Here is a 24322-nt window from a genome sequence, read left to right as displayed (position 1 = left end):
GAGAGCTACAATATGCTCATACTTGGTTTGTGAGCTTTTCCCTTCCTCTATTAGACATAGACTAATATGATTTAACATAAATGTATTTTAAATTATAGTTTGGTTGTTTGTTATATTCTCTGATGCTATTATTACGCCACGGGTCCCTTACCAGTAGTGGGAAGATGTCATATTGTGAATTTGTAGAAAAGGCAACACATTGTCAGAGCAGCTATCAGACTGATGTTGGCTAACATTTCTATATCCATTCTATGTACATGAATAATAAGTCATCTACCCTGCTAGTGCCAGCTTTTCTTGCTTGAATACCTTCCTGGGCAAAGTTTCTCCTTTTGTGCTTGAGAATACAGTGAGAGATTTAATTATGGACAGGTAATCCACTGTTGAGAATAAATCATTCTGTGTTTTCCTTCCATTTCTTTTAGCCAGTTGCAAAGCTAAAGATAAAGGAAATGACATTTTTGGAAATGCAAATGAAAGCTGCGGTTAAAGGATATGACACACTAGGGGAACGTCCCTCTTTAGGGTGTAGCTTAGACAGAGGCTAACAAAGGAAGATGCCAAGAGTTGCTTGTTGCCATTTTGTCCTGCTAACTTCTAAAGGTAGCATGAGAAATGGACCATCTGTATTTTGGTATTAATAAATGGAATTCATGAATTCAACTCACTGACTCTTCTTCAATCTCATACATCAAGCATGGAGAACGGATAAATTATCCTCCACACCACATAAAGATTCTAGAGGATTTTTTTAAATTTTAAATCTAAGCCGCCTTTAAAAGTGTCATAAACTAGGTTTTTGACACCCAAATCACCTGAAAATAATTTTGCATGGTAAGTGGGGTACTGTGTACTGGACCTAAGGTTGCTTATATAGGGCTACGTATCACTTTTCTTTTGTTAGGCTCAAGCTGGACTAGATCCTGAACTAAATATCAAAATGGAGAAGGAAATTAAAGTGACTTTGAATGTTGAGTGGTGTTGCTACCATACAGGCTTGTCTGCATATTTAATCCATGACCATTTCTTTGAAATAAGAGAAGCTCCATTGTTTGGCTTTATTTTTGACCGATGCGAATGGGCAGAACTAGTTGACGTGGTGAAACTCTCAGGATTTGTGCGTGTTTGTTTTTTTTTTGTTTTCATTGGTGTTTGTATTCAGATTACTTCGTTGCTTTTTATTTATGTTAGAAAAATCTTGTCCATTCAGTTAATTTCCCTGTGCTCAATATTGTCAGAAATATGTTGCCATATTATTTAGTTTAGTTACTTATTTTTGTGTCGTCTTCTTTGTGCATTTGTATTTGATTATCATCGCCCATTGCTGGATTCTTCTGATTTCCTTGTTCCATGGCCTGATATCTTTGTGCCATGCTGTGCGTCTTCATTTTTGCCTGCCTTAGGTCCAACTAGAAACTACACCGAATAACACAGCGAACAAATTGCAGCTCTTTCCAATGAGGGCATGTGGAAAACCATCTGTGAATTCACGACACATTCTAGTAGTGAAGTGGATGGGGTACGCATTGAGCAAGAAGAAAACTAAGGCTGTGATTTTAAACACCACCGAAATTAGACAGCATAGCTGGAAAACATTGACAGCAGTGACGTTTAGGTTAGAGTCCCAATTTGGCATATAAAGCACACAATGAACGGATTCACCTTGCCCTGCATCAGTGACTCAGGATACTGGTCTGGTAATGGTGTGGGGATATTTTTTCTGCAAATGGTTGTCCAGTCCAATGATAGCAAGTTCTACTGGCTCTGTCATTCTACCCAAAAAGGAGTAAACCCTTGGATTGTGTATCAGGCTGTCAGCTGTCCAAGGGGATTAAACATAGTGCATTAATGGGCTTTTCCAGGTCTTGTAGTGCCAGAGATATGAATATTTTTAATTTCTTAGCCTTTCACTTCCATTTTGTACACTCACAACAATATTGAATCTTTCTCCTACAAATGAGGCACAGTTACTGACAATGTCATTTTAAAAATACAAACTACGCCTTTGAGGTAAGCTATAAGATTTAGCAGCGGCGTTAGCATGAGCTCAGCTGGGTTTCTGTCCTCAACACACACAGAAGAGGTATTGACTCTCTCCAGTGTCGGATTCAATGTCTATCTTTTCAATCTGGTAGCTTGTCCATGAAGCTCAGCCCTGGGTTAGCCAAGCATTGTCAAGCAATTCAGAGAGGATCGGCTTGCTCATGCTCCCTGGAAGGCGGCGGAGACAAGGGAGAGGCGCAGATAACTAACCCAAACATCCATGGATATCTCCGTGGCCGACTTCCCTGGTCTTATATTTCCAAGGTTTAAAAATCAATAGAGCTACTGCTGATGAAATTTGCCGCATGAGTGCACGCCGGGGTCTGGAAAGCAGTCCTGAACCGAGGTGTTTCCACGCACCCCGCCCGTATTCATTTTTGTTCCATTCTGTTTTCAAATGCAAAAGGGATTTCGCTTCTTTTTTTTTCTTTCTTTTTTCAGCAGTTTATTTATTTATTTATTTTTTTTGCTCTAAATCCAGCTTTTTGGACGGCCCAGGGGCTTGAGTAAATGTGATCGATTTCTACAGAGTGTGTCATCCAGGCCGCCCTTTCAGAAGTGGTTTTGTAACAGAGGCACAAAGGCGCGTGGAGCCATCATTCAGCACGGCGCTTTTCATTGTTCGTTTAATTTGTGCTGAAGGATCCAGGTCAGGCCAGAAAGAACCCTTCACAGGTCAGAAGTCGAGACTTCTCTCCCATCAACCACAGGCCTGAGCGGGAAAAAAAAACAAAAAACAGAAGCGCATAGGCGAGACGGGTTATTACGCACTAGATATATAATTCCACAGACGTTTCTCTTCAATTTCTAATGCAACTACGAAACTAATAAGAATTGAATATGGCTGAAATTATATTTGCTCAACAGAGTTTGCAGGAAAGGAGACTGATGTGAGTTTGGATAAGAGCATCCAGCGTGGTTATTGGTCGGACAGACTTTGCCCTAGGAGTTGGTCTGGAATCCGTTTATCGCCGTTTTGTTTTACTTGGCCGTTCTTGCGTTGGAGGAGGATCTTTCAAACCCGAGAAGCTCAAAGTCAACCACAACAGCCACTAAAAGGATGTAGGTAGCTAATTCACTAAGTCTACAACACGGATCGCCTCCTGACTGAGAATATTCTCCTCATCTCTAATGTGCAACAGCACACAGCAGCCTCGCGGCCACCCTCTCCTGTGAAGGAGAATTAATCTGCTCCAAACAACCTTTTATTTTCTCTACACAACTACTTGTCAGCTTCTACTAAAAGCAATTTGTTTTTGGCTCCCTTCTTCTGGCTCATGCAGCAGGACGGAAAGAGCACCGTGGCATGCTGTATGAAAAAAAAAAATAAAAAGAAGGGTGGAGGTGGGGGGGGTGAAAAGCAGGGGGGAGTAACAGTGCTTTAATCTGATTAGACCTGGCTAAAATCCCAAACCGGGACTGAAGTGCAGTGCTTGTGGTTTCTGAACAGCTTACGTTAAGTCTGTACCATGGAAATAATCTACTCTTAAAACCCAGGAAACAAATCAACTATGGTAAGGACATAAGTCGCTGTCATTACGGAGTCATTAGGAAAAAAAACATTTTCTGGTAGCGTGCAGGTCGTCTGGGCAGGCAGAAGGGGGCAGTGTTTTTATTTTTGTGTGTGTGTGTGTGTGTGTGTGTGTGTGCGCATGCACTTTTCATCATGTCTCATGTTTATTTTCCTGATGCCTTAAATGTGCAGCATAAAGCTAGATTGTCAGTGCGTGGGCGTGTGTGTGTGCGTGTGTGCATGTGTGTGTGCGTTTCATTTCTTTTTCACAATTGTTTTTCCGATTTGTGCCCTTGCATTTGCTCTCTGCGGGGCTGAGAGCAGGTCTGTGTTTGCATGTTTCTCCGCGCTGCTGTGGGAATGCAGGATGACTTCTCTGGTGCTGAATAATGAATCAAAGCATGGGAGAGGAGCAAAGTCACACTGCAGCAGCTTTCCTAGCTGCACTGCTTTAGTAGAGCATGATGTGTGAAGCCTGGAGGAGGCTTTCTCTAATAGGCCTGACTATCACGTCCTCAACCACCAAGTACCAAACGGCAAATTCTCTTCAGTATGATATCTAATGCAGGCTCAAAAAGCAGGCGAAAACCAAAACTCCTTTACCAAGCAGTAGCATTTCTTTTTTCAAATACAACTGACTGATGGTTAGAAGTGAAATGATTCTTTTAGGTGACTAAAGACGATGAAATTGGATAGTAGGTTCACAAGAATGATACAAAGCAAGATTATAGCTGAATCCTTTCTGTGGATGCGTGTCAGTGTTTTCAAAAACTTTAGAGCTGTGTCCACCAAACGGGCAGAGATTTTTGAAACACACAGAACAACTTGCTCACATGCTGCGGAATTATATCTATTTAATTGAGAGTATTGTAGTGGCCACTAGCATTTACATATTTCACACTGAACTTTAAACATAATAGATGCAAATTTTATAGATGCGATAAATTGCAGCTGGTGCTCTCATGGTTGCAGCTTCTGAAGAGGACAATGATACGCCTGACAGTACTGATTCTGATGAGGGTGAGAGATTTGATGAACAGTACTTTAAGACCAGCTGTAGTAAATTGGAGGACTGCTTTACTTCTAATTTCAGCAAATTTTTCTACTAAAGTTTTAGAGTAACATCCTACTGTAATGGGATATGTAGTTTTTTTGTTAAAGGTAGCAAACATCTCATTCACTTTCAACTTTTACGCTAATTAGAAGAGATTGAAACCGGAGGGCGAGGCTGATGAGTGGCAGACAGTTCTATGTGTGGGAGCCGAGAACAGATAGAAATTTACTAAAAGTTATGCCTTTATTTCTCACTGTCTTTAGCGTAGAGCCTTTAAAACCATAAAATAAAATCTGAATATTTTTCTACATAAACTCTCGTGCTTTGAGTGTTACATTTAAGTTATGATACCCCCCAGATATTCATTTCTCTCTACCTGTTGGTTCTCCGTCACCCAGGACATGCAAAGATATAATTTAAATAGGCCATAACTTCTGTTGTGAGCTGTTGCAATAAATCAATGTTTATGAGGAATTTTATTAATAGGAGTTACTAATTAAGACTTTTGTATTTAGAAACTTGAACTTTTTGCAAAGGTGTAGCAGAGATCAGATCAGTCAGACTGAAAAAAACTTGCATCTAAGCAACATTTGAATTTTACATGTTGGTGTGCTCTCTGGAATAAATTAAGAAAATACTTATCAGTTTCTCTAATGTTCCTTCTTATAGGTATATGCTTGAGTAAGATGAACATTGTTCTTTTTTTCTGTGAACTAGTAACATGTCTAAGAAATTCCATAAATGTAGTATTTATTTGCAAAAAATTAGAAATGGACAGAATAAAAAGGACGCAGCACTTTCAGGTCTCAATTGATGCAAAGTTCATATTCATTTAGAAACAGCCATACTAATGTTTGAACTCAGGAAATGTTCATAAATGAATATTTGGTGGGGTAACCAGGAGGTTTTCAATGGGGTACAGTGTAGTGGGCTCTTCATTTTTCCAGAGCTGCATATGTAATAGAAAAAAGTCAAATTTATAGTTGGAAGAATAGTTGAGCCAACCATCTTAGTCGACATTCTGTCAATGTAAAGTGGTACAAAAAAGTTAAATTTAGCAAGCAACTATGCATCACCCTTTGACAATGAATTGCACGTTTCATTTCTGTGCTGATTTAAAGTTTGTTTTTGTGAAGAAGAAACACAATTTTCATATTAATACTTTAAAAGTGCGTGTGTGAGTGTGTGTTTACTTGTATGTAGTCTATAGAGGTCTATTATAACCGATTTCATCACCAATTGGGAGATCTTTTGTGGAACGTGAGGGACATTTTTCTGATCTGGGTGAATGGTTTTCCAAGTAGAATGTAATCAAATAAAAACGATTGTTTATTAAAACTGTGGCATGTCTTTAACTTGTCAAGAGTTGCTATGGTTACCAATCATTATCTAGCCGTCTTAAGATTTGTTAGAATTTTGTTAGCAACCAGTAATTCAAGAACAACCAGTTCCTCCAGAACAACCAGGCAAAAGTTTGAACAGACCAACCAGAGGAATTAGAAAATTATTGACTATAATTCAAGAACGACCAGTAATACCAGGACAACCAGTAAAACCAGAACCACCAGTAATGAAGGAGCCAGCACTTAGTGCAGGGGTGCCCAAAGTCGGTCCTGGAGGCTCGGCATCCTGCATGTTTTAGTTCTCTCCCTGGTTTTACACACCTGCATCAAATGATGACTCATTAGAGGCCTAAGCAGAACACTGACTTGAGGAGGAGGTTGTTACAGCCACTAGGGAGAGAACTAAAACATGCAGGATGCCGGCCCTCGAGGACCGACTTTGGACACCCCTGACTTAGAGCAAGCACCAGTTTCACAGACCAACCAGTGGAACTAGTAGATCTATGACGGGACCCAGTATCTCAGAGTTCTACTCTGGTACATGGTCTTTAAAACGATCCCTGCCCATGTACCGACTTTTCTCACAACTGACTGTGGTTACAGGTTCTCCTGGTTCTCCTGTTCCTATTTAGCCAGACTTTCTCGAAGCAGAGCATTTTCTTGAATCAACTCCTTGTACTCTCTGTACAGGTCCTTGATTCTTTGGCGGTTTGTCACCTACTGGCTTCGGAGATTGTCTAGTTCTTTCCAGAGATCGTCCATTTCTCTGGACTGGTTTTATCATATAATTATTAGGAATTATCATGAAACGCCGAAAACATCAGAAATGTTCAGAAAACAGACTAAAAGCTTCCCAAAGCATCATTATGGAAGTTTAATTAGCTGACATGTTGTAGTTTTTATATTAGTGTGCTGAAAAGGCATTGCAAAGGTTTCAGTTTTGGTGTTTTCTTTAATGGAATAAAGGTTTCATGTGTTTACTTAATGTTTTACTAGTAAAAGTGTGGAACTAGAGACGATTAAATTTACTCCTGACTTGTAAAAAATTGAATACCCCTTTAGATTAGAAAGGATAGGGCGTGAGGCTAACGTTTTAGCAGTTAGCCAGTCGTGTTACTCTCATCTTCCCTACAAATCATTTGTAGTTTGTCTTGTCTCTCCATCAAGTACCCAAAGGCAATTCAGAAGGGAGATTCAAGGGCTACTTCCTTCCCTTCTTCATGGTAAGAGTCTCAAAGATACAGAGTGTCGAGCTAAAGCAAACACACACAAATCGTTGGTCTTTGGGAAACAGCTTATACTTACATTGCCACAAAAAAAAAAAAAATCATTGGTTGACAACACAGAACACTACAAATTGATCAATGGGAGTGTCATCCAGTCTGTATGGGCTTTTGGATCTGGAGAACGCTTACTATTAAGTGTAGTTCTTTATGAAACTTGTTACTCTGCTGGAGTCGATTGCCGCTCTAACTCACCAGAAGTCTTCCTCCGACGCTGATTCCCTTGAATCATTGCTTCATGTCTTCCTCTGCAGCTGCTCCTTCAGTGGTGCTTTGACACCGTCACTCTGGTGCCAAATCACCACACAGCCTGTCTGTCATGGAGAACAAAGTGATGAGCCAAAAAAGCAAAAGCTTTTGATCAAATGGTCTGTCTATATTCAAACTCTCACCTACGGTTACGGAACATGAATCAGGACAGAAAACAACGAGATGCGAGTGGCTGAAATGGGCCGACTCCACGGGGGGGAGGGCTGGAATCAGCCCCTTTGAAGGGAAACGCAAAATAGGACCACAGTTCCTTTGCATCAAAAGGAGGCTGTTGAGTTAGTTGAGGTGTCTGATCAAGATGCCCTCCGTACGCCTCCCTTTGGAGGTTTTCAGTGTAATTTGCTGAAAGGACAATACACCTGTTCTGAACGGGAACACTTTGAAATTTGCCAGAATAACCTTGGAGTCTTGTTGGAGAGAGGGATGTCTGTGTTTCCCTTCTAGACAAGAAATATCGTGGTGTTTTATTATTGCATGCTAGTCAACAACAACGACAAGAAAAAAATGCTCATAAAAAAACAGAAAAGAAATTCGGTTTCCGGTCATTTTCTAGTGTAATTTAGAATAGAACCGCAAGTCGGGGATCCACTGCAGCCTTCTCGGCTCGGAGCAGAAGCACAAAGAAGCATCTTCCTAATGACACTATTAAGATGTTTTACTACAGCCCACCATGTTGTCAGCTACTGTGTTTCATTGTCTCATTATTAGCCTCCCAACGCCGGGCAGATTTCAATATCAGTTTGCTCTCATTATCTCTTTTCTCTGATACCGTTTCATTTTGCGCCAGCTAAATTAAATGTAAAAAAAAAAAAAAAAAGCCCATAATGCAATATTGCTGCAGGAGAACATGGCGGCTAATTGTATTAGGCTGAGCTGTCTGCGGAGTTTGCAGTGGCTATAGACCCCCATCACTCTCCTGCAATTAGCTCTGGCTACTCCTCTCAGCAGCAGGTGTTGTGCTGCATGTGCCAGCATTCCAGCTGATTACCTAAGCCAAGCACTGCGCGCCGCTCCCCATCCATCTCGGTTAGTTCGCCACCACAGAGCCGCAGTCACATCACTATGGAAGCTGCAGACGCAAGGTTTTTTTTATTTTTTATTGGAGGGGGGGGCATGCACCTTGCTGTCACACTGGAAGCAGGGAAGGCCGCTGAGTTGCAGAAAGGACTGATATGACGCTGTCATGTTGCGAGCAGAGTGAGACTAGTGAGCTGAAACCTTGGGCTTGAAGGTTGTGGTGTGTCATTGTGACAAGCAAGGGGGAGGATTAGGAAGAGTGGGCTCAGAGCAGTGGAAGTAGAGGCAATGAGTTTGCACACACGCACGCACCCACGCACACACACACACACACACACACACACACACACACGCACAAAGCAGTGGGCTGGCAGCATTCCAGCACACCCTGACAGCGGTTGGACTAACCAAATTGTAAATTTACAAAAACTAAATTACAAAGCTTGTGTACACACACTGCCACATGAGGGACACAGTTTTGCCTTCTACTTGATGTTAATCCCTGCTCCTTTGAACTTTTTTTGCTTGAGTTACCACTGCGTCAGTGTTAAGAGGGAATCCAAATGGCCGACGTGAAAATAAAATCCTGTGCAAACAGGTGAGTTTAGTTTGCTATTTATGCAGCATTTGATGACTTCACAGCATTTAAAAGCAGAAGCAGATTTATTTTGGTCACACTTGAAGAACATTTAAATATTACATCAAGGGAAAACATTAGTGGTCAGTGTTAAATGAGCAACTAATTTGTTTATTATTATTTCCACTATTCGATTCTGAATTCACATCTGTGTCATAGGTTGTGCCTGCGAGTTTCAGCTGACCTTCACTTGCCTTCCAGGAATGGGTTGGTGTTTTATTGACTGTCATGGTGGCCCCGCTGCGCCGCGGCGCTCAGCCCCCAGTGTTAAAGAGACACCGTGTTTCAGACATGGCTCCCTTGCTGAATCGCTCCAGTTTATATGGCCTCAGTGCAGTCGATCCACCAGAGATGTTACATAAGTTAGAGGCAGCGCCACTTGTTTGATGAAGAGTACCAGAGGAGGAAATTAAATAAATGTTCTTAATCACTGTAAATTGTTTCGCTTTCCTCCCAGACACGTTATGTTTTATTGTGTGCTTTGAGAAACTGAAACCTCACCAGGATTTCTGACCGACTCCCACCCAGTCATGCAGTTAAAGCGGCAACAGGGAGCCTCCTTCAGCGACGGGCCGCACAGTTGAAGGGTTGCCCTGTCAGGATTGCTGCCAATTACCCCGCAGAACAAAAGCTACAAAATGAACAAACAGACACAAAATACGCCCAGGCACGTGAGCATGGGCTTAATGTGAACACTTGGTAGTCATACAAGTGATTCCTCCAAGTTCCATTAAGGCTGTAGGCTCTTTGTAAACAAGCTTGGTTAGTCAGACAAAACTTATGGATTGAGATGGGGAGGGTGGATATAAAGGATATGCCTTTCATGCGACTGAAAGGTATATCCATGTGTTGTACCGCATTCTGTCAAGGCTTGATTAGTATGAATTACTGATCTACATTTTTGGATTTGGGATCTCAGGTGACAATAAGGTATATTGTCATCTGGCAACATCCCATTCACTGTTTGTGGAGATTAGGTCACGACTGCTTTCTGGCCAGTCAGACACAGTGATACCACAGTCGTTAAAGTGGGTGGTGGGACTTTTTGCAGTGTGGGCTGGTGCCAAAGTCCTGCTCAAAATAAAATCTGCAAAAAGCCTGCCATCAGAGGGGAAGCGTCAAATACCCAAAGGTTTTCTGGTAGATAAGTGCTCTGACTATGGACTTAATAAAAAAAAAAAATCTAAAGCAGCTTGGAATTTCCCCCTTTTTTTAGCCCATTTACATCAATAATACATTGATATTACAATATACATCAGCACTTTTCATTGGTTGTATGTAATATTTACATTTTCTGATTTACTCTGAAGTCTTGCAACAGAAATGAAAGATCGCTCTGTGTGTAATGGATCTATGTGAATTTCAGTTTTTAAACTGAATTACTGAAATTAATCAACTTTTCCATGATCTTCTCGTAGTATATTGAGGTGGAAGCACGTCGCACAATTATTCATAAACTGAAGCACATATCACATTAAAAACCACCTATGCGAGTTACGTCAGTGGAAGATTTACTGTACCTAAAATGTTCTGCTGTCTTGCAGTCTGGCTCTGCTGTCCAGTCTGCTGTACTTCTCATATTATCATGATAATGTTGCAGCTGGTTGAGTCGCTCCAGCTCACATCCAAAGAGACAAAGCACACTCATCTCTCTCCTGGTTAATTGCTGCGCATGTTAGTCCAAGTAAGGCAACCCTCCCTTTATATTAGCCCTAAACCAATTTCCATCTTATCACGCTCATCTATGCCGAGTCCTAGCATGTGGAATCGAGAGAAAATTACTCTCCGTTCCTGGAGGAAAATAGTGACTCGTCCGTAGACGGCTCAGCATTGAAACGCTCCGTCACCGAGTCAGAGGTGCCTCGGAGGTTATTGTTCGACTTCTGGACAAGAAGTGCAAGCATTGTTCCATAGTTTCACTCCATTATTAAAACCATACAGCCATTAACAAGAGCATGAATAAATAAGGGAAGGATGCAAGCCGAATTGTTCTCCTGCTTCCAAAACCTTGAGTAAATCTGTGTAAATATTTAATGTCAAATCATTTTAGTCTGTTTAATCCAAGCTTATGCAATTAAGTAAATGATGCTGAGGTTCTGCTCGAATCGAGATAGTTTTTGTTTGAAAAACGCGTGGTGTTTTCAGTGCGATTCTGCTGTGTTTTTCTGTGTTTGCTCATTTTATTGGATATACAAATTTTTGCATTTGCATTTAAGTAAGATGTTTGAAACAGAACATGCATTAAATTTTATTCTTGGAAGCTATACTTGGTAAAAAAATGTAACACTTTAAAACGAATGGTTGGAATGAGTGAAGTGGAGTGACTGCAACTTTGGAGATGATTTTGCCATCTTCTCTATTCTTCTCACTATGCATGGTCCTCATGCAGCCAGGCTTGTTGCAGCTCTATTTGTATTAAATGCGTTACCCTAATTATTATTGCTCTAACGGGCAATATTAGCAGGTGGCTGTGCCTTGCAAAATCATTCATAACTCTAAATGTCTGCATATTTTGTCACTTTTAGACTTTTGATATATTTTAATGGGATTTTATGTGTGCAACTGAGAAGTGGGACAAAATGTTTTCAAAATGCTTTACAAAACAAGATGGTCAGAGAAAATGTAAAGAAGAATAAAATTAGAAAACAAAGATTTGAGCTGAATTTTTTTGGGTTCTGTTTGATTTATCATTTAACGATGAAAAGAGCAACAACAACAATCCCAAATACATGTCCGCCAAAATTGACAATTGTAAACGTATATAATTTTTAAACGTATATATATATATATATATTTGAGGTTATGCTTCTGCAATGCCGTTTGTGAGAATGTATTTATCCTCTGCATTCAATTCCTTGATGATTATTGCAAAACTAGACAAAATGTTGTTGGATATCAGTTATTTCTATGCACTAAGTATTAGTCTGTGAGCTTTAGTGATGAAGAGCTGTAATAATAACGTAAGTGAGTGAGGAAAAACCATTTGAAGGGACAATTATTTTTCTTCCAGGCGGTCTGTGAGTGGGAGGACAGCTCAGCTTCCTAGGTTACAGGCACTGAGTGACAAAGCTCGTCTTAGGAGGCTGCTGGAGCCGTACTCAGGTCCATGATTGATCCACTTGCGGTTGCAAAAAAAGAACATAATTCTTCATATACAACTGACACCCTCCCTTTATTTACTTTAGCAACTTACTGTATGATATATTCATTGTGACAGAGATTGTCAAGCGCTTCTTATGGTTACTCTACTGTACAGTGGGACTGCAGAGATTTAATGATACTAATTGGATTAGTTTGGATGTTTAAATATTCATGGGCACGCATCACCTAAATTGGACAAACAAAAACCGAACCACAATGTGAAATCAGGGGGATTAAATGTTTGACTTGACGCAGCACGGAGCTGACTTGATGCGATGCATGGGTGACAAACTGAGACATGCTGGAGAGATGACATTAAACCTCTCAGGTGCAGTCAAAACAGGTACCATGGAGCAACTGCTTCACTCCAGTCACGCCGAAGAGAAACCTCCTCCATGACAGCACAACTCGGTGAGCTTCCTGAAGTCCTGACACTCAGCATGTGTGCGGGGAGCTGTGTTTGCTCTCAGGACGTATATATGTTTGACAGCTCCTATACAGACTAACACAACTTCCAGCATGAAGTCTAAGAGCTGGGAAGGCAGACCTTGAGCTGGTATCGTCAATGGCTGCGAGGGGTCAGTGTCCTACCCGCTTGTAAACCTTAGAGCAAAATTATACAATTTGCAAAAGCGCCGATTGAACCGTTTCACCTTTTGTCACATTACAATGACAAACTTCAATGTAATGTTATTGGGACTTCGTGCTGTAGACCAGCAAAAGTGATGCATTTATAGAGTGTAGGGAAAAGGAAATCTGATTTTTTTTTTTTCTTCATTACTATGAAAAGAATAGCCTGCATTGTTGTTAAACCCCTTTTACTCTTATATCCACGAATAAAATTGTGGGTAATAATTTTCTATCAGAAATCGACTAGTTATAGCATTCTTCTTTGTGTAAATTAAACTCAGTATAAATCCAAAGGTGCAGTTTTTTTTTGTTTTTTTTTAGAGAGCACTAGTGTATAAAGGCACGTAGCCGACAGGTCAGGGTTGCAGTTTTGGAGGTTAGGAAAACATTCATGATTCAAGAAGATCATGATCAATCTGGAAGAGCTGCAGAGAGCCACGGGTCAGCTTGGGGGAATTTCTCAATTGTTGTGCTTTCTACAAATGCTGGATCTCATGGAAGGGCAGACCAAAAAAGTTATAGATTTCTTCAATCTCAAAACTACGCTCTCCTCTGTGTGTCAAAATATGAAAAGGTTAGTGTGGTATGGACACTTTTGCGATGCTCCTTAGAGGACAAAGTGCCCTCACTGACACAAATGATGTCAACACAATGCTGAGAATGATCCAGTCTGGATATAATTTCACCAGGAGGAGATTCAGGAGTAAAGGGCAAGATATTCACAAGTCCAGAGTAATTGTAATTTACGTTCCTTCATACAGTTCAAACACAGTCATCAGCAGAGAGCAGCATAAAGCTCTGTAGATTCCTGCTTCTGGTGACACGAGATATGTGCCACTAACGAGTCATAAATGCTCTCTGACACTATGAGGCATTCAAACAACATAAACTATGAAAACAATCATAGCTTTTTTTTAAATGATAGACCAGCTGTAGGGAATTGGAGGACTGCTGTACTTCTGATTTTCGTGTCTTAATTGACAAAACCAGTATTTTACAGCAACTTCCTACGGTTTGAACTATAATCTGCTAAGAAAAGTGGTAGGACATCACACCTAAATCTTTATTATAAATATGCGTTTAATATTTTGAACCAGGTGAAGAAAAAAATAATGCTTCTCATCGCTAATTTGTGTTTTCCACTGCATCCACTTTGAGGAATTTAAACTTGTCAGAAACGTTTCAAAACATTGAGGCTCTAAGCCAGTCCAATAATTCTTGCTTGAGTTTTAATGTGTGGCTCACAAATTATAACACCACAAACACGGCGCACTATGAAAACGCTGCTCTCTTTACTTGTGGTTGTGTAACTGTGTTAGACTGCAGACTTCATAAAAGCCATTTTCTGTAGCCGTTACTTCCTGCAAAGGTCAATCCATCATAAGGTCAACACCAACACACACAAATCAGCTATGGACTCAGACTCACACGTAACCTGACATGCAGGTATTTGAACTCGGGAAGGAAATCGAAGTAAATAGAGAAAACTCGCATACGAGCAGGAAGAACATGGTGTCTGTACGCGGAAACGTTCCAGGCGAGTTTATAATCGAGCTGTAAACGGTGGCATCTTGGGGTTGCTGCATCCCTGTAACGTTTGATGCTGCATGCCAACTTCTTGGACGTAGACGTGCAAGGCGAAAGTATTTTCTGTCCTAATATGAAAAAAATAAAAAATACACGTGTAGAGTTTAAACTTGTAGGGAACTTAAGCTGCAGTTGTTTGGTCTGATCAGATGATACAAAAATGTAACTTTTAGACAACAAACACATTAGTAAACAACTGCTACATAGTGTCAAAAAGCACCACTGTTAGTGTGCTGGAGGATCTGTGATGCTGTGGGCCAGGTTGACTTCTGAAGGCTAAAGGAACAAATAACAACCCATTGAATCACTGGGTCAAACATATCCTGTCTTCATCTGGTTTGATTAATCTCTATACATCAGCATATTCTTTATTGAATAAATGCACTCAAATTAAAATTAAAGATATTTCAGTATGAGATCATCATACTACCGCAATGAAAAACTGTTAATGTATTTCTGTGCTGTTTATCCATTAGCATACATGCAGTGTGTTCCAACTTTCTAATATATATATTTTTAAGTTTATTGTGTGTGTCTCACCCTAGCGTACTAATTATCCGGATCTGAAAAACAACATAAGTCATCTGAAAAATGTTGTATCTTTATTGACTTTTTAAGTAGCCATTAGCTTGCAGGTATCCTCCCCGGGTCCAGCTCATCTACATGTTCACCTGCGCAGGGGAGGTGAGATCCTCTGATTCAGCAAATCGCGGGTTTCTCCTCCCGTCCATATTATCGACGCTGCCGGAGGGCCGTGGAGGATGCCGGGGCACGAGGCTGCTGGGGGCGGAAAGAGCCGGTGGATCCGTCGGGGGCAGGGCGGGCGGGCTCTCCGGGCTGGAGCCGCAGATTATTCTGGAAATTGCCAGCTGCAGTGTCTGCAATCAGGATCAAACCGGTTCCGGGTGGGGGAGGTGAAAGTCACTGTCGATTTTTGTCAAGCCAGCCTGTGCCTGCGCATCTCCCGACTGAGCGGGATGACATTCACTAAGGCGACGGTGGAAATGTCCCACCACCTCATTCTCTCCTTAATAATTCATCCTCCTGCCTGGGCTCCTCCGGCTGCAGCCGCCCTGCCTGCCTGCCTGCCTGCCTTTAATGGAGCTGGTGGTTACCAGCGCTGACATCTTAACATTCGAATAATACAGAAGACTCCAGGCTGGAGTAAAATCAATGGCAGATCGAGAAAGCATAATGAAAAGCAATGCACATCCTGCAGCCACCTTCCCAGCTGTATTGCTGAAATGCAGCAGCCCATCCAGGATTCCTCCCATTGTCACACAATGATCCTCACTCTCACCCATCTCCTCATCTTCGTCTCCTTCCTGTATCCTCTTCTTTTCTCCTCTTCAGCTCAGAGAATTGTAGCTTTCCTGAAACAAGCAGCAGAGCCATGAGACACACCCTGATTGCACCCTACTACTGGAGCTAACGCTCTATCTCAATCCATATTTCCCCAGTGTATGTACCGGCTCTTTGCCACCAGGAAGAAACACAGAGGCAGCCATTTTGGAACAGCTCTATAGAGGTTTACGTAATGGAGCCCTGCATGGGTCGCCGTAGACAAAACGCGCTGCACCAAATCCATTTCTGTTTGTGCCTGTGATGCACTCTGCTTTTCCTCCCGGGTGAACGTGGCAATTTTAGCAAAATTTCAGTCATTTCTGCACTCGGAGTCTGAGCTAAGCTGATTTTGAATAACCCATGAAGTTACCGCGAGAGCTAAAGAGAAGCTCACCTAAAAGCAAGACTCACGGGCGAACAATGCAGAAGGAAGGTGTGCAGTTTATTTCAGCGCTGATGGTGGGGGCGAGGGGCCGTGTCTGCTTGTCTCCAGTGATGCGGGGTTGATTTCTTTCGGCAGGCCTGTGAATGCCCCGAGGCGACAGGGATAAGAGCCGCAGAGGCAAGAAGGTGCAAGAGAAAGAACCTGGCCTAGGGAGACTCTGAGGCACAAGTGCATGGAAGCCATTAAAAATATAACACGAGATGAGTGAAGCGGTGTATATTTAGCAGCGCAGCCCGCCACGCTGTGCTGTTGCGTTCGTATGCATTTGGTCACCGCAGGAGCTCGAATCAAAGCTGGAAAACGGTGAAGGATGAAAAGGAGCGATGAAGCAAACGGAGGTGTTTATCGGCTGCTGTTGTTGCTGCCGGTGTGTCAAAGAAGAGCGCCACGTCGGCGCGGCGTAGACTTCCAGCGTGATAAGAAGCCGTGCGGTTAGGAAATAAAAGGGGAAGTTGGTTTGGTGCGTAGAATAATAGATGCAGGGAAGATATTCCGAATGTGGGGAAGAAAAGAGGACAAAATTTTAGCACAGGAAATCTATGTGAAGATATGCCGTCGCTCTGCTCTACTGCCTCTATCCCATCACAGTTTAGTTTCATCTTCTCTTCGTTTTGCCCCCATATCAATGTTTCTTTTGTTGGCATCTGTACTTATGCGCCACGTATTATGCCTTATATTTCCAAATGGCAATCTGTAATGGCATCTTGACAGTTATAGTTAAAAAGTGATTTTTTTTTAAAATTGATATGTAATTTATTAGATTTAAAAAGATGGTAAAAAAACATCTATGCATGGACATTTCTCTTGATAACCTAAAGGCAAATCTTTTTGAATTATGTATTGTTATATCCGAGCCACTTTGAATAACCGTGAAGTATGTGAGGGTATGTATGACCAGAGTTATTGGAATATTTCTGCCTATTTAAGCTTTAGCTTTAGCTCCCAAACAGGTAGTTAGCCTGACCAATAATTCTTCTATCTTGAATTTGACACTCCTGATTACTGTGTGCTGTCCTGTTTGTTCCTTCGCTAATAGAAGTTATAAAAAGCTATAAACTTCAGCTAGTTGGTTCCAAAGGTTAAAGTTAATGGCTGGTCAGAAAGCAACCAAGACTAAAGTTGACTACTTCTTCGAAAAACAACACATTCTCAAAAAAAAGAAATGTCGTAGCCAGAAGCCAAACCAGTCAAACCAGGACTGATTCATGTGAAATATAACAGAACATTTTGCTTTTCAGCTAAACACAATTCAAACTCTATTTTTAATCATTGATTGAATTGATTCTTCACCCCGCCTCACTGACATCCTCCCTAAATGTCCCTAACTTAGTAAAAACTGCCACTGACTTTTCCTGGCAGGAAATTTGTAGTGAAACCAGACAAATATTGCACAGTGTGTTCCCAGAATAAATATTGGCTGGATGTTTACATTTAACTGTAAGTCTTATTCTGAGGGGGGTGAAGGTTTGAAGGTACAAAGTTGCAATCCACCCCAAAAAAAAGGCGTACAGTCCCCACCTTTAAACTAAAAAAGAAACAGGAGAATTTGGGGGTTTTGGTAGATGATAAAATACACTGACGCCAGATAAAGATGGCAAGATAAACTCGTTAGAGAAAGGACAAGTTTTATTTCTGTTTCATACTGTCATACAATCTGAAATTTCAGATTGAGTACCGTCTGAAACAAAAATGAAACTGTCAAAAACTAAATTGCAGCTTACAGACAAAAGATAATGTAATTTTATATTTATACTTAATTATTCTGTTTTCACAACATTTTTCTACGCAGGAAGATTAGCATTAACACACCGCTTCCTTCTGTTTCCAGAGTAAATATCTTTCTGTCTAAATAACCATGAGGTGTAAATGTGATGACACATAAAGCAAAATGAAGTTTTTGAAGTTGGGAGTTTTAAACTATCAAAGCTACTGTCAAATTCAGGATATTCTGTAGATGTATAAATAGCCCTGCGATGTATCTAAATGTAATTCAATAGGTAGGAAAATACCAATAATAAATCAAGACTAAATATTAGGTTTGATTCCCCCACCATTTACTGCATGTCTTCCCCTTCTTCCAGTCCAACCACTAATTAATAAAAGCTAAACTTAAATAGAAATAATAAAAAAGAGAGGAAATAAATGAGATCAAGCTGATACAGGCATGTGAATAATCACTGAAATATAAATTATGGATTAATACAAAACGCATTGTGCAGCATCCCAAAGTAAACAGCTTATGGTGGACGTGATACAGCGTCACTCGCTGAAATAGTCAAAACAAGAACTGAGTGCACACTAAAGCAAAAAAAATAAAAAATAAAGGTTTTTATTTAATCTTGAGTTAGAAGTTTTTAAAAACTAGGAGCAAGTTGAGTTTGGAACAAAACATCAATGCTAGAAATAAACGTGTTTAGTCCCACAGCTCAGACTACCTCTCCTCATATGATCTGCGGTCAATGAAAAGATATAAAACGGCTTACCTGACATATAATTTTTTCTTAATCTTAATTAAGAAATTTCTTAATTTGTCATTGTTTTAGCATGTATTCTTCTCCTTCTCGCCATGAAATTTCACTTCCCACTCCCTACACTTTTATGGCCATTGCTTAGAGCGCGACATAGAAATCCATTATGCTCACAGGCATTTCCATTCCGTCTGCTGATGAATAGTAAACGGTGCTGGTAATTACAGGGGGCTTTGCAGAGTGTGATTGCTGCGCAACAAGGGTCAGCAAGAGCAAGGTTTAAGGTTCTTGATATTTGCTAGAGAAATAAATATAACTAAGAGGTGTGACCATTTCCATGAGATTAACAAAGATCAGGCCTGCATTTTAAAGTTAGAGTTAGCCCTGGAGAGTTGAGACAATTACACATCTTTGGGACTGGGAGATATGGAGAGGGGGGGGGGGGGGAGAGAATAGTTCAACTTCGTTAAAGTGAAATGTGTTCCTCCTACTTTAACCAAAACTAGCAGTAACCGCTGTGTGACCAAATGTTTGACAAATGAAGCAAATTGCCTCACAGCATACAAAATAGCTTAGTGGTGATATAATATTCAGCTCACCCCATGTCCTGCACTAAAAGGAAACCCTTATTACTTCAGGAGTTACATTATTCCCTCAACTTAAATGACACTTACAACTGCTTTTGCAAATTCTGCCTTGCCATCAGTAGAGGGACTTGTTAGAGCCTTGCCACGGCAGACAATAGGGGAGAGCATCATCCACAGTGAAATCACCATTTTAACATAAAGTGCAAGTGGATGCCCCTCTTAACAGCAACGGTGGAAACATCAAAAATTGAACTTAAGGATTTGATATTTAAATTGCGCAAAATTTCTCGATGGAGCGAGAAGACAAGTCCTCATCCTGCCTCTTCACATGTGCAATTTAAATCAGCAGCTGCCAGTTCCGACTCTCGACGTGCAATCAGATGTGCTGAGGGGTCATGAAATATTTTCAGCACAAACTTGTCCATTTAAATATGAATAATACACAGGGAGCGCGTTGTAATTATCGCCCTCAATTATACAAGATATCTGCATTTATGGATTTTCTTGTGAAAACCCGAAAGGGAAGAATTAAAAATTGGAGGAGGTGGCAAAGGCAGGAGCACGGCGAGCGTTGGACTGTCATTTCGCTTTACAGCTCGGTTTTAAATCAATATCAATTAATTATCACGGGTACTCCAAGCTGATAAATGCCTTTCATCTATCACTACACAGATCAATGACCTCACTGTTGCTCTGCTTACATTTATTTTATCATGCGGCTCGATCAATTTAAAAGACGGTGTGGACAATTTACGCGGAAGATGTATGATGAAGGAGGATCGATATTATAAGCAGTGAACGTGAAGAATCCACTGTAAAGAATTCGAAAACGAGGGCTGGAACGTCCCGTCTGGTCAGCCATACATCACCGCCAGACTTCGGACTTTGGAAAGTCAGTTGGACAGCATGTGAAGTTTAGAAGTTGATCTTTGCACATTGGCCGTGTTTTCCTGTCTCACAGCAGCTGGAGTTCGTGTCTCATGTGGAGTCATTTTGCACATCAGCATGCAAAGACCTCTGGTGTCGCGCAGCTAAGAACCCGGCGACCTGCCTGTGATGGTATCTAACCCTTTGGGTCACCATCTACTGGCCGAGTCTGACAGGCGGCGCCTCGCCTTGACACTTTACTGTTGACCTCTGACGTTTTATCTGAGAGCCTGGTTTCTAGAGATGTGTCTTAAATCTTTAAAAGAGATGCGAACCTCCCCTAACATTAAAGCTTCGCGTGGATTTGAGGTGAAGCAGGAGAGTGAAAGGTGTTTGGATTAAGGTTGGATTGACATCCCAGTGAAACAAAGTGAGAATAGAAAATGTAACGGGTAAAACTGAGGTTAAAGTACTCAATTAGATGCATTAACTTTCAATTTTTATTTTTATTTTCCATCAGTGTGTATGATTTATTCTGATCAAGGTTTTTCATGAAGTTAGCACATTTAATTTAAATAGCATAACATGGTTGCTTAAAAACGTTCGGGTCTCATTTTTGTTTTTTTGCAGATGACATGATTCTGTTCGTGTCTGCAGGTGATGACCCTCTGCATGGACTGGAGCAATTCGCAGCCAAGAGTGAAGCGACCTGAACGAGAGTGGGCTCCCTCTAGTTTGGAGGAGTCTTGGTGTCTCGGTAACAGGTGGTGGTAGGACAGAAAGGGATATGAACAGACAGGGTGGGGCCTCGTCTGCAGTAACAAGGGCGACGATCCGGTCCGATGTGGAGAAGAACGAGCAGAACCAAAAAGCAAACCTCTCTAAGTGTTCCAGCTCTCATACAAGTTCTTTCATTTGAATTGTGACTGAAAGAACAAGATTCTGAGCAGATAAATGTGAATAGTTTATCCTCAAATGTTTCTCTGGTATGTAGTTTATTTCTTATTGTATTGGAAGCTGATTGAATTTCATTCAGCTGTGAATCGCTGTTCTGACGCCGGGCTACTTACGGTCTGATATAAACAGCATCAAAGAGCCTGCAGAGGAATTTAGACTGAGACGGAGGAAACGTGCATCCAGAACTAAAGTTGAATGATTTACATCATCACATAGTTACATATTAAAATGATCCAGTCAAAGTTCAGGCCTAAACCAAACTGAGAAAACGTGACATGAAAAGGAACGTTCAGAATGTTCTCCATTCAATCTGACTAAGATTGAGATGTCACGTAAAGAAGATAAAAGCATTTTCTGTCTTGAGACAATAATTTTTTTTTTGTCATATTTAATTTTTAACTTTGTGGCAAAGGCTGCGATTAATTATATCAAAGCGATTTCTTGGTTTTCTATTTTTAATAAATTTGTAAGACGCTTCAAAACTTTTTTTCCACATTGTCATGATGGGGGTATTTGTAATATACAATTTGGAAAACGGGTGTAACATAAAAATGTGAAACAAGTGAAGCACTCATTACTTTCCAGGTGTACTAAAGTTTGGTTATGACGCCTGTCAGTATTACTTTTGTGATTTTTTTGTTTTGTTTTTCTGATCAAATTCACTTTTATTTCAAAATGGTTTAAGACACATTGATATGGAGATGCAAATTGTGATATTTATAATAACCTTCCCTACTGTTAGTTTTCTAATTCTTCAAGTCGTCAAGAAAAAAAAAGATTCTTTCAGTTGTATATTTTAATAAATGTCATTACGCCTGAAGCAGTTGGAAGTTTCCAATTTGCTTTTAATGTCAAGAACAAGGTTGTCTCTACACATTCGAGCCAGGAAGCGTTGAGGTCACTTCAGATATTTACTTCATGTGGACATAATGGATTTCTCACAATAGTCTAATAACCATAATTATACAAGTTACTATAGAAACCTCAACTATAAAGGTTTGATTTGTTTTGTTTTAACTCCTTGGCAGTTTTAATTGCTGTGATCTGAGATGAGAAATGACTGCTGGCATTTTGGGAACCACATGGTCAGCCGGCTTTTCAAAGTATGTTTGTATTTAATGCAGCTGAACCCCAGAAAATGCAAATATTTTTCTCTTTCTCTTTAAATAAGATACAAACAACTTGGTTAATCTGCAAAATTAAAAGTTTGTAAATACTAAGTGTGAAAATGAATTAATTAGCTGAACTAAAGCTGGAAACTTTTTTAAATTGTTTTAAATTGAAAAAATAAAAATCAGGGTCATTTTGTGGTCAGTTTAAAAATGAGTCTTTTTTTTTTTAATGTTTTGTTGCTCTTATAACCCTGACCATGAAGGCACCGGGCTTTCACTTGTATATCCTATGAAAGAAGTAAAAAAAAAAAAAAATGATTGAGTGAACAGAGTTTCCGATTAAAAACCTTTTTAATGAAAAAGCAGTAAGTCATTGAAGTGGTTAAATTGAAAATATATCTCACACGGAGTGTTATAATTGCCAGAGTTTCATAACTTTCAGCAGACGGACGGTGTTGTTCCCAGGCGTTTCCTCCACTTTCAGGACTTTCTGTTGGGTTTCAACTCATTTTTCTGCCTCTGAGCCCACAGAGGACACGACTTCCATCCACACATCGGAGGCGGCAGGTCTCAATCGGTCATGGTGGCTGGCCTTCTGGCCCCGACACATCCTTCACTATTACAGAGCTATCGATCGCTTAATTACACAACGTAGGTCAAATTTCCCATGACAGATGATAATGTGAAAAACAAGGCTGGGAACAATACAGAAGGGAGGCAAAAATAAAAATAATTTAAAAAAAACTAGCAAAACTGAGGAAACTTGGGAAAAGCATGTTGGATCACCAGGCTGATTTATTCACATATTTTGGCAAAAGAGTTTTGAGGCTAAGGTTATGTAAAAAGTACAAAAATGCTCCTCCAGAATAATTTTGGATAAAGTTGGTAGAATTTCCAAAAACACAAAATCCTTCAGAGATTGCAACTTTTTTTTAAAGTTACTTCTCTACAACCTTGAATCTCTACTTTAGCTGTTTGAGATTTAGGCTATATTACACAGCAACAACATTTTTCATTAAAGATACAAATACATCTTTACAAAAACACTTTGCTATTTTAAAATGAACATTTAATTAATTCTGTCTGAGCTTTTGGCATCTAAAAGTGATGTCGAGAGCACTGATCTCAAAAAAGCCGTGTCAAGGATTTGTAGCTTCTCTGCAGGACAAAATGTCTCCCCAGATTGCAGCAAAAGCTGCTACTTGCTAAGAAAAACAATAAACCTAATGCACTGTCAAAACGGTGAATGCAGTGATTTATTTTTGTGTGATGGTTTATTTCAGACAAATACAATTTCTAAGTACTTTGAGAGCTAACGATGAGGTGATAAACTGGTGAGAAGAGAAAAAACAATATATGTTTTAACAAGTCTTAAATTATTCCATTAACAAGAGAGAAATCACTAGATTTAACCCTTGTTGGGGGGGGTTTTCTCTAACTGCACCATTCTACTCTTTCCCCACCGGATGTTTTAGAGAGCGTCATTAAATCATAGTCATGTGGGGAGCAAGCGTTTAGGTGCCTCCTAATTGCCACAGGAGATTAAAGGACTCTAGAAAGTCTTGTAACCTGTACTGTCAGCTTCATTCATGTATTTTTTTCTCATTATGTACAAAAATGAGTCAAAATCAAAACGAACAAAGCCAATACAGAGATCCGTATAAATACCAAATTACTCGAGATAAATCTCAAAACCAAAGTGACAAAACACCACTGAACTCTCTTGTTGTTTTAAGGTATTTTATAAAGTCTTCGGAAAACAGTATTGTATTTATTTTAGCATTTTTACGACTATTCGTCCCCGTAATTCATAAAATACTCTGCTACTAAAACAAATTTACAGGCAATGATCTAAGTGGATTTGGATGAAATGTTTTGCTTGGGTGCAGATTAAATAAAATGTCTTTAAAATGGCAACGGGTGTATTTACTTCCTTTGATGCCTACACAAGTAAATAAATTTGTCATTTGCTTAATATCACAGGGAGAAGTGAGGCTTTTATGCTGCAATACCATGTGGTAAAA

The 24322-nt window shown here is 40.2% G+C and overlaps 1 long non-coding RNA gene across 5 annotated transcripts in view; it reads left to right on the top strand.

Moving 5' to 3' along the window:
• Nucleotides 1-24215, top strand: part of LOC145549315 (uncharacterized) — a 55864-nt gene extending 31649 nt beyond the window's left edge. For all 5 annotated transcript variants that reach the window (XR_014085227.1, XR_014085226.1, XR_014085225.1 and 2 more), the window contains one exon: nt 20887-24215. This is a non-coding gene — a long non-coding RNA (uncharacterized LOC145549315). The remainder of the gene's footprint in view (nt 1-20886) is intronic.
• The last annotated feature ends 107 nt before the right edge of the window (nt 24216-24322 follow it).

The sequence above is a fragment of the Poecilia reticulata genome, chromosome 20 (assembly GCF_904066995.2).
Source record: "Poecilia reticulata chromosome 20, P_reticulata-male-v2, whole genome shotgun sequence".
In the NCBI taxonomy this organism is placed as follows: Eukaryota; Metazoa; Chordata; class Actinopteri; order Cyprinodontiformes; family Poeciliidae; genus Poecilia; species Poecilia reticulata.
The sequence above is the reverse complement of the archived record's forward strand: the minus strand, read 5'-3'. Positions and strand labels throughout refer to the sequence as shown.